We start from the raw sequence: 17,107 nt of genomic DNA, 5'->3' as shown, positions 1-17,107 counted from the left end.
TCAGTGATCTGACCAGTGTTATTCTGAAGTGGGCCAATCTTGTCCCTAATCTTACTTCTGTATACCTGAAATAACCATTTTGGGTTAGTCTTTGAATCCCTTGCGACCTTAGCCTCATAATCCTTTTTTGCTTTTCTTATTCCTTTCTTTATTTCTCTCTTTAATTGAATATATTGATTTCTTAACTACCCATCCCCTCTTTTGATACGCCTATATATGCCTCTCTTTTGACCAATGAGATGTTTTAATCTATTGCTCATCCATTTGGGATCATTTTTGTTAGATCTAATTTCCCTACTCGGAACAAAAGTTGTCTGGGCAGCTAGAACTATGCTCTGAAAAACGTCATATTGGCAACCAAGATCACCTACCTGACCCATAGTCAGGACATCCCAATTTAGCCCACCCAGGTAATTTTTCAGTCTCATGAAGCCGGCCAAGCGAAAATCTGGGACAGAGATTTGATTGCAGTTATCTGGGTAATTCCATGATTTATTGAAACTAAGTGATTTGTGATCACTTTCCCCAAGCTCATCATTAACCTCAAGATTATTAATTAGTGAATCTTTGTTGGAAAGAACCAAGTCAAGCAGATTGTTTCCTCTAGTTGGTTCTGTCACAACCTGTTCTAAAAAGCAATCCTGAACCGTATCAAGAAAGTCACTAGACTCAAGATTTCCTGTCATATTGTTCCAATCAATTTGTCTAAAATTATAATCTCCCATTATCATAACATTTTCTTAATCTCCCATTATCACAACATTTTCTTATCTAGATGCCTTATGAATTTCGTCCCATAACAGCTTACTGCCCTCCTTATCAAGGTTTGGGGACCTATAAATCACACCCAAAATTAATTTGTCACGTCCCTCGAGAAACTGTAGCCAAACAGATTCTGTGTTCGATGTTTCTAATCTTATATCATGTCTAAGACAACAATTTAAATTTTCTCTGACATACATCGCCACTCCACCACCCTTCCTGTTGACCCTATCAGTGTGGAATAGTTTATAACCCTGTTTGTTGCATTCAGAAGGCATTTCTCTATCTTTCAGGTTGAACCAGGTCTCTGTTATACCAATAATATCTATATTACCTACACTTGCAAGTAATCTTAGCTCATCTATCTTATTTCTTAGACTCCTACTATTTGTATAGTAAACCTTAAGGGAGCTAGTCACTCGTTGCCCTCTACTATCTCTCTTTGTTGATCAATTGATTTGCCATTACTAGCAACTTTATTTTGAATATTGTCTTTTAAACATATCCCTGAGGTATCCCGATAATAACTCCTGTTTTTAACCCTAATGCTGCAGCCTGATTGTTTCCCACAAACACCCATACCTCTATAATCTATCAGTTTATATTCCTAGACAAGTCATCAATTACCCTCTCAATTGAATTGGCTAATGCAACCACTCCATCCCCAGAGAGATGAACCCCATCCCTTGTATACATATCACGTTTGCCAAAGAATAGGTCCCAGTTATCAATGAATGGGATTGCAAGTTCCTTGCAGTAGCTGTCTAGCCAGCAATTTATACCAACTGCCCTAGACATCCATTCATTGCCCACCCCCTTTCTAGGCAAGATGCTACATATGACTGGGATCCCTCCCTTAGACCTAACTACTTCTATGGCTGACCTGTACTTATCCAGCAGCTCCTCTCTCCTGCCCTTCCCAGTGTCATTACCCCCAGCACTAAGACAGATAATGGGCTTGTTCCCATTACCTGCCATAATATTATCCAACCTGCTGACTATGTCACCAACACCAGCTCCAGGAAGACACACTCTCTGTCTGACCTTTCTGTCTCTGTTACAAAATGCATGGTCCATATATCTTACCTGAGAATCGCCTACTATTAAAATATTCTTACCTTGATTAGCAGGGGAATCAGTGGTACCTTCAACCTCACTAACCACTGAAGTACACTCGTCTTGGAGAACAGAGATTCGATTTCCTACCTTCACATCTTCTCTATTAACTCTCCTCATCTTCCTTCTTCCTGAACTGTGAACCACTTGCCACTTAAAGTGGCTGCCACTATCACTGCTGGTGACCATTCCTACCTTACCAGCTAAATCCTTCTCACACTCGCTCCCAAACTCATCTATGCGAAGCTTCAGCCTCCTATTTTCCTCCTGAAGAAGTAGAATCTCCTTCTTCAACACTTGAACCTGAGATTCTAAAACACTACAACAAGCCATGGTGCTTGGTAACAGCCCATGCTAACTCCCAAGAGCTTAGGCAGGTATGACAGCAGGTGACCACTGACCTCAGCGTTAATGTAAATGTTAATGTAAAAATTAAAAATTTTGTACCATAAGAACCTTAGAAATCTTACCTAACCTTATTATAACAAGCGCAAATTAATTTAGCCTAATCCAACTAAATATATTTTAGATAAGTTTACAATAATTTGCAAACACAAATTTTCGCTTGCCTTATTCGGCAAGAAGAGCATTCCTATTTAAGGCAAAGTCGCAAGTTTTACATATTCAGCACGACATATATACGCATATATATATGTCGTGCCGAATAGACAGAACTTGCAATCTTGGCTTAAATAGCAACGCTCATCTTGCCATATAGGACAAGCGAAAATTTGTGTATGTAATAATTTCATTCTGAACCTAACGAAAAAAATATATTTCACTGTGTTTGTTTAGTATTAAATTATTGTAAACAAATCTAAAATATATTTAGATGGGTTAGGCTAAAATAAATTGTTCTTGTTATAATAAGGTTAGGTAAGTTTTCTAAGATTCTTCTGGAGCAAAATTAAAAATTTTTACATTATCATTAATGAAAAATATATATCTTTAAACGTACAAAAGAAAATTTTAGAAAGGTCTTAATTTTAAATGAGTTCTTGCTAATTGACCAGTTTTACATATTCGGCACGACATATATATATACATATATATATATATATATATATATATGTATATATATATATATATATATATATATATATATATATATATATATATATATATATATATATATATATATATATATATATATATATATATATATATATATATATGTCGTGCCGAATAGGCAGAACTTGCGATCTTGGCTTAAATAGCAACGCTCATCTTGCCATATAGGACAAGTGAAAATTTGTGTATGCAATAATTTCGCCAAAATCATTCTGAACCAAACGAAAAAAAATATATTTGATTGTGTTTGTTTAGTGCTAAATTATTGTAAACGTATTTAAAATATATTTAGTTGGGTTAGGCTAAAAAAAATTGTTCTTGTTATAATAAGGTTAGGTAAGTTTTCTAAGATTCTTTTGGTGCAAAACTAATTTTTTTTTTACATTAACATTAATTCAAACTTTATTCTCTATAAGTATTACAATGCTGAGTTTACAGAATTTGGTTATTGTGTGGTTTACATGTAGTAAAATAATAATTACAGAGTGTACCACTAGAACACCTAGGATGGCTAGGCATTTCGGGCAGACTTATATTAAATCTTAGGTTTAAAATATTACAAAATTATGAGATAAGTTGGTATTATGGCTAAGTGACTAAATACTAGTTGTGAGTTTAGCAATGTGAATGCTTTTGTTTTGGCACTATACATAGTTTCAGTATTGGAGTATCACAGGCCAACTTTTGACTAGTTAATATTCATTATTTTCAGATTGAGATTGATATTTCTGTTTATGGTCAAATGGGTGAGTGAGTGTAAGTGTGAACTACCAGGTGGTATTCGTATTATTAGTTGACAGGGTGTATCAGGGAGATAAGATGTTTTCTGATGGTAGTTTTGAAGGTGATGAATGTGTCTGCAGTTTTGGAATTTTCAGGTAGGGTGTTCCAGATTTTAGGGCCTTTGACATACATTGAATTTTTGTAAAGGTTTAGTCGGACACGGGGAATGTCATAGAGATGTTTGTGTCTGGTGTTGTGCCTGTGGGTTCTGTTACAACTATCAAGAAAGCGTTTTAGGTCAAGGTTAATATTGGAATTTAAGGTCCTGTAGATGTAGATTGCACAGTAGTAAGTGCGGATGTACTGAACAGGGAGTAAGTTTACATCTATGAAAAGTGGGGGGGTGTGTTGCCAGGGATGGGATTTAGTGATTATTCTTACTTCGGCTTTTTGTTGGGTTATTATTGGCTTTAGGTGTGTTGCTGCAGTTGAACCCCAAGCACAGGTAGCATAGGTGAGGTATGGATATATAAGTGAATGGTATAGTGTGAGAAGGGCAGTTTTAAATGAGTTCTTGCTAATTGACCAGTTTTACATATTCGGCACGATATTATATATATATATATATATATATATATATATATATATATATATATATATATATATATATATATATATATATGTCGTGCCGAATAGGCAGAACTTGACATCTTGGCTTAAATAGCAACGCTCATCTTGCCATATAGGACAAGTGAAAATTTGTGTATGCAATAATTTCGCCAAAATCATTCTGAACCTAACGAAAAAAATATATTTCACTGTGTTTGTTTAGTATTAAATTATTGTAAACAAATCTAAAATATATTTAGTTGGGTTAGGCTAAAATAAATTGTTCTTGTTATAATAAGGTTAGGTAAGTTTTCTAAGTTCCTTTTGGTGCAAACTTATAAATTTTTACATCAACAATAATGAAGAAAATGTATCTTTAAACGTATAAGAGAAAATTTTAGAAAGGACTCAATTTTAAATGAGTTCTTGCTAACTGACCTGTTTTACATATTCGGCACGACATATATATATATATATATATATATATATATATATATATATATATATGTATAAATATATATATATATATATATATATATATATATATATATATATATATATATATATGTATGTATATATATATATATATATATATATATATATATATATATATATTATATATATATATATATATATATATTATATATATATATATATATATATATAAATATATATATATATATATATATATGTCGTGCAGAATAGGCAGAACTTGCGATCTTGGCTTAAATAGCAACGCTCATCTTGCCATATAGGACAAGTGAAAATTTGTGTATGCAATAATTTCGCCAAAATCATTCTGAACCTAACGAAAAAAAATATATTTCACTGTGTTTGTTTAGTATTAAATTATTGTAAACAAATCTAAAATATATTTAGTTAGGTTAGGCTAAAATAAATTGTTCTTGTTATAATAAGGTTAGGTAAGTTTTCTAAGATTCTTTTGGTGCAAAATTAAAAATTTTGACATTAACATTAATGAAAAAAATATATCTTTAAACGTATAAGAGAAAATTTTAGAAAAGACTTAATTTTAAATGAGTTCTTGCTAATTGACCAGTTTTACATATTCGGCACGACATATATTATTATTATTATTATTATTATCACACTGGCCGATTCCCACCAAGGCAGGGTGGCCCGAAAAAGAAAAACTTTCACCATCATTCACTCCATCACTGTCTTGCCAGAAGGGTGCTTTACACTACAGTTTTTAAACTGCAACATTAACACCCCTCCTTCAGAGTGCAGGCACTGTACTTCCCATCTCCAGGACTCAAGTCAGGCCTGCCGGTTTCCCTGAACCCCTTCATAAATGTTACTTTGCTCACACTCCAACAGCACGTCAAGTATTAAAAACCATTTGTCTCCATTCACTCCTATCAAACACGCTCATGCATGCCTGCTGGAAGTCCAAGCCCCTCGCACACAAAACCTCCTTTACCCCCTCCCTCCAACCTTTCCTAGGCCGACCCCTACCCCGCCTTCCTTCCACTACAGACTGATACATTCTTGAAGTCATTCTGTTTCGCTCCATTCTCTCTACATGTCCGAACCACCTCAACAACCCTTCCTCAGCCCTCTGGACAACAGTTTTGGTAATCCCGCACCTCCTCCTAACTTCCAAACTACGAATTCTCTGCATTATATTCACACCACACATTGCCCTCAGACATGACATCTCCACTGCCTCCAGCCTTCTCCTCGCTGCAACATTCATCACCCATGCTTCACACCCATATAAGAGCGTTGGTAAAACTATACTCTCATACATTCCCCTCTTTGCCTCCAAGGACAAAGTTCTTTGTCTCCACAGACTCCTAAGTGCACCACTCACTCTTTTCCCCTCATCAATTCTGTGATTCACCTCATCTTTCATAGACCCATCCGCTGACACGTCCACTCCCAAATATCTGAATACATTCACCTCCTCCATACTCTCTCCCTCCAATCTGATATTCAATCTTTCATCACCTAATCTTTTTGTTATCCTCATAACCTTACTCTTTCCTGTATTCACCTTTAATTTTCTTCTTTTGCACACCCTACCAAATTCATCCACCAATCTCTGCAACTTCTCTTCAGAATCTCCCAAGAGCACAGTGTCATCAGCAAAGAGCAGCTGTGACAACTCCCACTTTCTGTGTGATTCTTTATCTTTTAACTCCACGCCTCTTGCCAAGACCCTCGCATTTACTTCTCTTACAACCCCATCTATAAATATATTAAACAACCACGGTGACATAACACATCCTTGTCTAAGGCCTACTTTTACTGGGAAATAATTTCCCTCTTTCCTACATACTCTAACTTGATCCTCACTATCCTCGTAAAAACTCTTCACTGCTTTCAGTAACCTACCTCCTACACCATACACTTGCAACATCTGCCACATTGCCCCCCTATCCACCCTGTCATACGCCTTTTCCAAATCCATAAATGCCACAAAGACCTCTTTAGCCTTATCTAAATACTGTTCACTTATATGTTTCACTGTAAACACCTGGTCCACACACCCCCTACCTTTCCTAAAGCCTCCTTGTTCATCTGCTATCCTATTCTCCGTCTTACTCTTAATTCTTTCAATAATAACTCTACCATACACTTTACCAGGTATACTCAGCAGACTTATCCCCCTATAATTTTTGCACTCTCTTTTATCCCCTTTGCCTTTATACAAAGGAACTATGCATGCTCTCTGCCAATCCCTAGGTACCTTACCCTCTTCCATACATTTATTAAATAATTGCACCAACCACTCCAAAACTATATCCCCACCTGCTTTTAACATTTCTATCTTTATCCCATCAATCCCGGCTGCCTTACCCCCTTTCATTTTACCTACTGCCTCACGAACTTCCCCCACACTCACAACTGGCTCTTCCTCACTCCTACAAGATGTTATTCCTCCTTGCCCTATACACGAAATCACAGCTTCCCTATCTTCATCAACATTTAACAATTCCTCAAAATATTCCCTCCATCTTCCCAATACCTCTAACTCTCCATTTAATAACTCTCCTCTCCTATTTTTAACTGACAAATCCATTTGTTCTCTAGGCTTTCTTAACTTGTTAATCTCACTCCAAAACTTTTTCTTATTTTCAACAAAATTTGTTGATAACATCTCACCCACTCTCTCATTTGCTCTCTTTTTACATTGCTTCACCACTCTCTTAACCTCTCTCTTTTTCTCCATATACTCTTCCCTCTTTTCATCACTTCTACTTTGTAAAAACTTCTCATATGCTCACTTTTTCTCCCTTACTACTCTCTTTACATCATCATTCCACCAATCGCTCCTCTTCCCTCCCACACCCACTTTCCTGTAACCACAAACTTCTGCTGAACACTAACACTACATTTTTAAACCTACCCCATACCTCTTCGACCCCATTGCCTATGCTCTCATTAGCCCATCTATCCTCCAATAGCTGTTTATATCTTACCCTAACTGCCTCCTCTTTTAGTTTATAAACCTTCAGCTTTGTTTCGCTTAGGGCCAGGACATCCAACTTCTTTTCATTCATAACATCAGCAATCATCTGTTTCTTGTCATCTGCACTACATCCACGCACATTTAAGCATCCCAGTTTTATAAAGTTTTTCTTCTTCTCTTTTTTAGTAAATGTCTACAGGAGAAGGGGTTACTAGCCCATTGCTCCCGGCATTTTAGTCGCCTCATACGACACGCATGGCTTACGGAGGAAAGATTCTTTTCCACTTCCCCATGGACAATAGAAGAAATAAAGAAGAACAAGAGCTATTTAGAAAAAGGAGAAAAACCTAGATGTATGTATATATATATATATATATGCATGTGCGTGTCTGTGAAGTGTGACCAAAGTGTAAGTAGGAGTAGCAAGATATCCCTGTTATCTAGCGTGTTTATGAGACAGAAAAAGAAACCAGCAATCCTACCATCATGCAAAACAGTTACAGGTTTCTGTTTCACAGTCATCTGGCAGGACGGTAGTACTTCCCTGGGTGGTTGCTGTCTACCAACCTACTACTACCACGACATATATATATATATATATATATATATAGCTCTTGTTCTTTTTTATTTCTTCTATTGTCCATGGGGAAGTGGAAAAGAATCTTTCCTCCGTAAGCCATGCGTGTCGTATGAGGCGACTAAAATGCCGGGAGCAATGGGCTAGTAACCCCTTCTCCTGTATACAATTACTAAAAAAGAGAAGAAGAAAAACTTTATAAAACTGGGTTGCTTAAATGTGCGTGGATGTAGTGCGGATGACAAGAAACAGATGATTGCTGATGTTATGAATGAAAAGAAGTTGGATGTCCTGGCCCTAAGCGAAACAAAGCTGAAGGGGGTAGGAGAGTTTCAGTGGGGGGAAATAAATGGGATTAAATCTGGAGTATCTGAGAGAGTTAGAGCAAAGGAAGGGGTAGCAGTAATGTTAAATGATCAGTTATGGAAGGAGAAAAGAGAATATGAATGTGTAAATTCAAGAATTATGTGGATTAAAGTAAAGGTTGGATGCGAGAAGTGGGTCATAATAAGCGTGTATGCACCTGGAGAAGAGAGGAATGCAGAGGAGAGAGAGAGATTTTGGGAGATGTTAAGTGAATGTATAGGAGCCTTTGAACCAAGTGAGAGAGTAATTGTGGTAGGGGACTTGAATGCTAAAGTAGGAGAAACTTTTAGAGAGGGTGTGGTAGGTAAGTTTGGGGTGCCAGGTGTAAATGATAATGGGAGCCCTTTGATTGAACTTTGTATAGAAAGGGGTTTAGTTATAGGTAATACATATTTTAAGAAAAAGAGGATAAATAAGTATACACGATATGATGTAGGGCGAAATGACAGTAGTTTGTTGGATTATGTATTGGTAGATAAAAGACTGTTGAGTAGACTTCAGGATGTACATGTTTATAGAGGGGCCACAGATATATCAGATCACTTTCTAGTTGTAGCTACACTGAGAGTAAAAGGTAGATGGGATACAAGGAGAATAGAAGCATCAGGGAAGAGAGAGGTGAAGGTTTATAAACTAAAAGAGGAGGCAGTTAGGGTAAGATATAAACAGCTATTGGAGGATAGATGGGCTAATGAGAGCATAGGCAATGGGGTCGAAGAGGTATGGGGTAGGTTTAAAAATGTAGTGTTAGAGTGTTCAGCAGAAGTTTGTGGTTACAGGAAAGTGGGTGCAGGAGGGAAGAGGAGCGATTGGTGGAATGATGATGTAAAGAGAGTAGTAAGGGAGAAAAAGTTAGCATATGAGAAGTTTTTACAAAGTAGAAGTGATGCAAGGAGGGAAGAGTATATGGAGAAAAAGAGAGAGGTTAAGAGAGTGGTGAAGCAATGTAAAAAGAGAGCAAATGAGAGAGTGGGTGAGATGTTATCAACAAATTTTGTTGAAAATAAGAAAAAGTTTTGGAGTGAGATTAACAAGTTAAGAAAGCCTAGAGAACAAATGGATTTGTCAGTTAAAAATAGGAGAGGAGAGTTATTAAATGGAGAGTTAGAGGTATTGGGAAGATGGAGGGAATATTTTGAGGAATTGTTAAATGTTGATGAAGATAGGGAAGCTGTGATTTCGTGTATAGGGCAAGGAGGAATAACATCTTGTAGGAGTGAGGAAGAGCCAGTTGTGAGTGTGGGGGAAGTTCGTGAGGCAGTAGGTAAAATGAAAGGGGGTAAGGCAGCCGGGATTGATGGGATAAAGATAGAAATGTTAAAAGCAGGTGGGGATATAGTTTTGGAGTGGTTGGTGCAATTGTTTAATAAATGTATGGAAGAGGGTAAGGTACCTAGGGATTGGCAGAGAGCATGCATAGTTCCTTTGTATAAAGGCAAAGGGGATAAAAGAGAGTGCAAAAATTATAGGGGGATAAGTCTGTTGAGTGTACCTGGTAAAGTGTATGGTAGAGTTATAATTGAAAGAATTAAGAGTAAGACGGAGAATAGGATAGCAGATGAACAAGGAGGCTTTAGGAAAGGTAGGGGGTGTGTGGACCAGGTGTTTACAGTGAAACATATAAGTGAACAGTATTTAGATAAGGCTAAAGAGGTCTTTGTGGCATTTATGGATTTGGAAAAGGCGTATGACAGGGTGGATAGGGGGGCAATGTGGCAGATGTTGCAAGTGTATGGTGTAGGAGGTAGGTTACTGAAAGCAGTGAAGAGTTTTTACGAGGATAGTGAGGCTCAAGTTAGAGTATGTAGGAAAGAGGGAAATTTTTTCCCAGTAAAAGTAGGCCTTAGACAAGGATGTGTGATGTCACCGTGGTTGTTTAATATATTTATAGATGGGGTTGTAAGAGAAGTAAATGCGAGGGTCTTGGCAAGAGGCGTGGAGTTAAAAGATAAAGAATCACACACAAAGTGGGAGTTGTCACAGCTGCTCTTTGCTGATGACACTGTGCTCTTGGGAGATTCTGAAGAGAAGTTGCAGAGATTGGTGGATGAATTTGGTAGGGTGTGCAAAAGAAGAAAATTAAAGGTGAATACAGGAAAGAGTAAGGTTATGAGGATAACAAAAAGATTAGGTGATGAAAGATTGAATATCAGATTGGAGGGAGAGAGTATGGAGGAGGTGAACGTATTCAGATATTTGGGAGTGGACGTGTCAGCGGATGGGTCTATGAAAGATGAGGTGAATCATAGAATTGATGAGGGAAAAAGAGTGAGTGGTGCACTTAGGAGTCTGTGGAGACAAAGAACTTTGTCCTTGGAGGCAAAGAGGGGAATGTATGAGAGTATAGTTTTACCAACGCTCTTATATGGGTGTGAAGCGTGGGTGATGAATGTTGCAGCGAGGAGAAGGCTGGAGGCAGTGGAGATGTCATGTCTGAGGGCAATGTGTGGTGTGAATATAATGCAGAGAATTCGTAGTTTGGAAGTTAGGAGGAGGTGCGGGATTACCAAAACTGTTGTCCAGAGGGCTGAGGAAGGGTTGTTGAGGTGGTTCGGACATGTAGAGAGAATGGAGCGAAACAGAATGACTTCAAGAGTGTATCAGTCTGTAGTGGAAGGAAGGCGGGGTAGGGGTCGGCCTAGGAAGGGTTGGAGGGAGGGGGTAAAGGAGGTTTTGTGTGCGAGGGGCTTGGACTTCCAGCAGGCATGCGTGAGCGTGTTTGATAGGAGTGAATGGAGACAAATGGTTTTTAATACTTGACGTGCTGTTGGAGTGTGAGCAAAGTAACATTTATGAAGGGATTCAGGGAAACCGGCAGGCCGGACTTGAGTCCTGGAGATGGGAAGTACAGTGCCTGCACTCTGAAGGAGGGGTGTTAATGTTGCAGTTTAAAAACTGTAGTGTAAAGCACCCTTCTGGCAAGACAGTGATGGAGTGAATGATGGTGAAAGTTTTTCTTTTTCGGGCCACCCTGCCTTGGTGGGAATCGGCCGGTGTGATAATATAAAAATATATGTAAATATATAAATATATGTAAATATATATATATATATATATATATTATATAAATATATATATATATATATATATATATATGCAAAACAACCACTCTGAAAGAATAGAGAAATTCCAAGCGCTTTCGTGAGTACTCACATTATCAAGGAACTATGAAAGTGAAGCATCCAAGGAAGCTATATAAGGGGTCGGCCAGCACCTCACTATTAGATCCCACAACGGTTAAACACGTGACGAGCGGCGAGCCAACTTGGATAGGTCCTTTGCAAAACTCACCCCCAAGCTATTTATTTGTCCAGTGTATTATTAAATTCTACCCAAATTCTATTAATTATAAATGGATCTAATTTATATAAACCAAAGGAAATATTCATATTATTGTCAAAACTGCTTTTTATGAAACAAGATTCAATTATATTCCTGTCGACCATGGACTTGCTTGATACTACTTTCTCAACTTTTTGAAAATCAATTGGATGGTTAAAATCTCTTACATGAATAAATAGAGCATTGGAATCTTGTCCAGTTCTAATGCTATATTTATGTTGTTTTAATCTTAGTTCGAGATTTTTACCAGTTTGACCGTAATAAACTTTATCGCAAATTTTACAAGGAATCTTATAGACACATCCATCAGCATTTTGGGGGGAATTCTTAATCAAAAGTTTTTTTACTGTATCAAGATTTTTGAATACAACTTTAATATTAAAAGTCTTAAGAAGAGAAGGCATATCAACCAAGTTTTCATGGTAAGGGAGAACCAACATATTTTTAGTTGAAAAAGGCTGGTTGCCCTTTTTTGGATTATAAAAAGTGTTCCTAGCAACTTTAAAAGATTTATCAATTACATTTCTTGGGTATTTTAAATCATTACCTATTTCATAAATTTTGGATATTTCCTCATCTATGAACTCAGGACTACAAATTCGTAAAGCTCTCAAAAACATTGATGAGAAAACAGACAGTTTGACTCTATCTTGATGCGAGGAATAATAGTGGACATAGGAACAGTTATTTGTAAATTTTAAATTTGAATTCATTATTACCCTTAATAATTAAAACATCTAGAAAAGGCAATGAGTTATTTTCTTCAAACTCAACAGTAAAGTTTATAGAATGGGCTAAGCTATTTAATTTTCCAAGAAAATGGTGTATATCTACATTTTTGGGCATAAGACACAAAATATCATCAACATATCTGAACCATTTAGCTCTATTAGGGAGGATTGTGTTAAGCAACCTTGTTTCAAAAAATTCCATGTATAGGTTACTAAGAACAGGTGAAAGAGGATTTCCCATTGCCATACCAAACTTCTGAGTGTAAAACTTATCATTAAATACAAATTTTGCATCAACAATGCAAAGTTTAATAAGTTTAATGATAGTAGGAACAGGCAATGGTAAATCATAGTTAACGAGTTCTTCAGATAAGAAACTTAATAAATCATCAACAGGAACTTTCGTAAACAAGGAAGTAACATCAAAACTAACCATGTTAAAATCATTTAAGTCAGTCAAGGAGCTTAATTTATCAACCAAGTCTATGTTGTTTTTAACATTAAAGTTAGAAATTTTGCCAACAATAGGGCTCAAAATATCAACAAGCCATTTGGATAATTTATATGAAACTGACCCTATGGAGCTAATAATTGGTCTGACTGGATTCCCTGGTTTGTGTGTTTTTATTAGTCCATACATGTAAGGTAAAGATGGATTAGTGGAAGTAAATTGTTTGACTAATTCATCTTTGCCTTTCCTTGGATGCTTCACTTTCATAGTTCCTTGATAATGTGAGTAGTCACGAAAGCGCTTGGAATTTCTCTATTCTTTCAGAGTGGTTGTTTTGCATATTTTGAAATCACCTGTTTACTGTGATCTTATTGCATATATATATATATATATATATATATATATATATATATATATATATATATATATATATATATATATATATATATATATATATATATATATCTGTGTGTGTGTGTGTGTGTGTGTGTGTGTGTGTGTGTGTGTGTGTGTACTCAGTTGTGGTTGTATGGGTCGAGTCATAGCTCCTGGCCCCGCCTCTTCACTGGTTGCTGCTGGGTCACTCTCCCTGCACCATGAGCTTTATCATACCTCTGCTTAAAGCTATGTATGGATCCTGCCTCCACTACATCGCTTCCCTAACTATTCCACTTCCTGACTACTCTGTGACTGAAGAAATACTTCCTAACATCCCTGTGATTCATTTGTATCTTCAACTTCCAGCTGTGTCCCCTTGTTGCTGAGTCCCATCTCCGGAACATTCTGTCTCTGTCCACCTTGTCAATTCCTCTCAGTATTTTATATGTCGTTATCATGTCTACCCTATCTCTCCTATCCTCCAGCGTCGTCAGGTCGGTTTCCCTTAACCTCTCCTCGTAGGACATACCCCTTAGCTCTGGGACAACTCTTGTTGCAAACCTTTGCACTTTCTCTAGTTTCTTTACGTGCTTGGCTAGGTGTGTGTTCCAAACTGGTGCCGCATACTCCAATATGGCAATTACGTACACAGTGTACAGGGTCCTGAACGATTCCTTACTAAGGTTTGTTAGGCGCCCATATGCTGCAGCAGTTATTTGGTTGATTTGCCCCTCAGGAGATGTGCCTGGTGTTATACTCAACCCAAGATCTTTTTCCTTGAGTGAGGTTTGTAGTCTCTGGCCTCCTAGACTGTACTCCGTCTGCGGTCTTCTTTGCCCTTCCCCAATCTTTTATGACTTTGCACTTGGTGGGGGTTGAACTCCAGGAGCCAATTGCTGGACCAGGCCTGCAGCCTGTCCAGATCCCTTTGTAGTTCTGCCTGGTCCTCGTCCGACTGAATTCTTCTCATCAACTTCACATTATCTGCAAACAGGGACACTTTGGAGTCTATTCCTTCTGTCATGTCGTTCACAAATACCAGAAACAGCACCGGTCCTAGGACTGATCTTTGTACTCACCTAATTGTGGTTTCAGGGGTCGAGACTCCGCTCCCGGCCCCACCTCTTCACTGACCGCTACTGGGTCCTCCCTCTCCCTGCTCCACGAGCTTTATCATACCTTGTCTTAAAACTATGTATGGTTCCTGCCTCCACTACATCACATGCCAAACTATTCCACTTCCTAACAACTATGTGGCTGAAGAAATACTTCCTAATATCCCTTTGACTCATCTGAGTCTTCAACTTCCAATTGCGACCCCTTGTTTCTGTGTCCCATCTCTGGAACATCCTGTCTCTGTCCACCTTAACTATTCCACGCAGTATTTTGTATGTCGTCATCATGTCTCCCTTGACCCTCCTGTTCTCCAGTGTCGTCAGGCCGATTTCCCTTAACCTTTCATCGTAGGACATTCCCCTTCGCTTTGGAACCAGCCTTCTTGCAAACCTTTGCACTTTCTCTAATTTCTTGATGTGCTTGACCAGGTGTGGGTTCCAAAATGGTGCTGCATACTCCAGTATGGGCCTGACGTGCACAGTGTATAGAGTCTTGAACGATTCCTTCCTAAGGTATCGGAACGCTATTCTCAGGTTTGCCAGGCACCCATATGCCGCAGCAGTTACCTGGTTAATGTGTGCTTCCGGCGACGTGCTCGGTATTATGCTCACCCCCTAGATATTTCTTCTTGAGTGAGGTTTGCAGTCTTTGCCCGCCCAGCCTATACTATGTCTGCGGTCTTCTTTGCCCTTCCCCGATCTTCATGACTTTGCATTTGGCGGGGTTAAATTCTAGGAGCCAGTTGCTGGACGATGCATCCAGATAGATAGATATATTCTAGGTAAGACCCCAAGAGGGGTGAGTGGGGAAGTGGGGATAGAGGAAGAGTAGGTTGGTTAGAGGAAGGTTTTTAGTTGTATGAGGGAAAGAACCAGGGCTTATCCCAGTAACTGAGCTGATGGTGATTCAGGAGGTCGTGTGCATCTTCGAGACTGGGGGGAGGGGACGGGAAGGGGGCGGCAAAGCGTGTATCGCAGGTACATGGGCAATATTAAAGGTCCATACCTGAGAATTACAGGTTAGTGAGTCAAGATTTCAGAAGTTATTTGTATAAAGGAATTGGGTCAGGAGCTAGTAGAGAGTAGAAGAGGTTGTGTGTGTTTGCAGGTCTGCGTATTTCGTCGTCTAAGTATGAGGTCCAGTAGTCATGTCGGGTCTCTAGTCTGTCTATTTGTTTGTCACTAAGCATTTTCCAGTACACGTTTATAGCAGGGATGTTCGCACGGGCGTGGATGGTCTCACTTGTGAGGAATTCATCCCAGCGAGTGTCGAACATCCAGCGTAAGGCTTTGATCTGGATGCGTTGTAGTTTTAGTCGGTTTGTCACAGCCGCTATGGAGAGGGCTAGTGGGCAATATGTTATTAGTGGACGAATGAGGGCTTTGTATAGATGTAGTTTTGTTTGTGTGGAGGCATGCCATAGTTTGGATAGCCCCGACAGGGCCTTGGATGCAATGGCGTGCTTCTGGTTGATGTGTCTGTGTATGCGCAGGTTGTGGTCTAGATTAACTCCTAAGACGTTGGTTGTCCGCTAGACAGGGATGTTTGTGTGGGTATCAGCTATCCTGAGTACTACTGGAGGAGGTGGTTCGCGTTTCCTGTAGTGGAAGTAGGTGATTTTGGATTTTGCAGGGTTGGTTTTAATTCTCCATTTTTGTTCCCAGTGTGTAATCTGGTCTACTTCGACTTGTGTTCTGCGGGCTAGTGTGGTTATTTGTCTGTGGGTGGTGAGTTGGGTGATGTCATCTGCGTATGCAAGTGTGATGGTGGAGTCAAAGGCTGGTGTTGGGATGTCATTGGTGTAGAGGATGTAGAGGGTGGATGAAAGGACTGAACCCTGTGGAACTCCAGCATGTAGCGGGAAGTACTGAGAAAAGCATCCTTGGAACTTAATCCTCATAGTCCTACCATCTAGGAAGTTACAGAGTAGTTTGCAGATGGTCCGAGGGAGGTCGAAGTTGGAACATAGCTTAAACTTTAAGCCGTTGTGCCACACTGTGTCAAAGGCTTTCTCAACATCTTTGGCTACTAGGGCTGTCTTTTTCCCCTGGTATTGGTTTATGTGGATGTAAAGTAAAAGGACACAAGTGCAACTAATGTGACATTTATTGTGGCAACGTTTCGCTCTCCAGGAGCTTTATCAAGCCATTACAAACAATACATGGACACAGAGGGTATGGCAATATAAACACAAATGCAGTATAATGTGATCCTTTATTGACTACGTTTCGCCCACACAGTGGGCTTTTTCAAGTCACAAACAGAACTACCTGGGGTGGAAGGAACGCGAGTATTTATAGTCCGGCTGAGGTCAGGTGAAGAATGCTGCATCTGATGGCAACGTTTCGCTCTCCAGGAGCTTTATCAAGCCATTACAAACAATACATGGACACAGAGGGTATGGCAATATAAACACAAATGCAGTA

The sequence above is a fragment of the Cherax quadricarinatus genome, chromosome 4 (genome assembly GCF_038502225.1).
Source record: "Cherax quadricarinatus isolate ZL_2023a chromosome 4, ASM3850222v1, whole genome shotgun sequence".
Taxonomy (NCBI): domain Eukaryota; kingdom Metazoa; phylum Arthropoda; class Malacostraca; order Decapoda; family Parastacidae; genus Cherax; species Cherax quadricarinatus.
Note: the sequence above shows the minus strand (reverse complement) of the source record.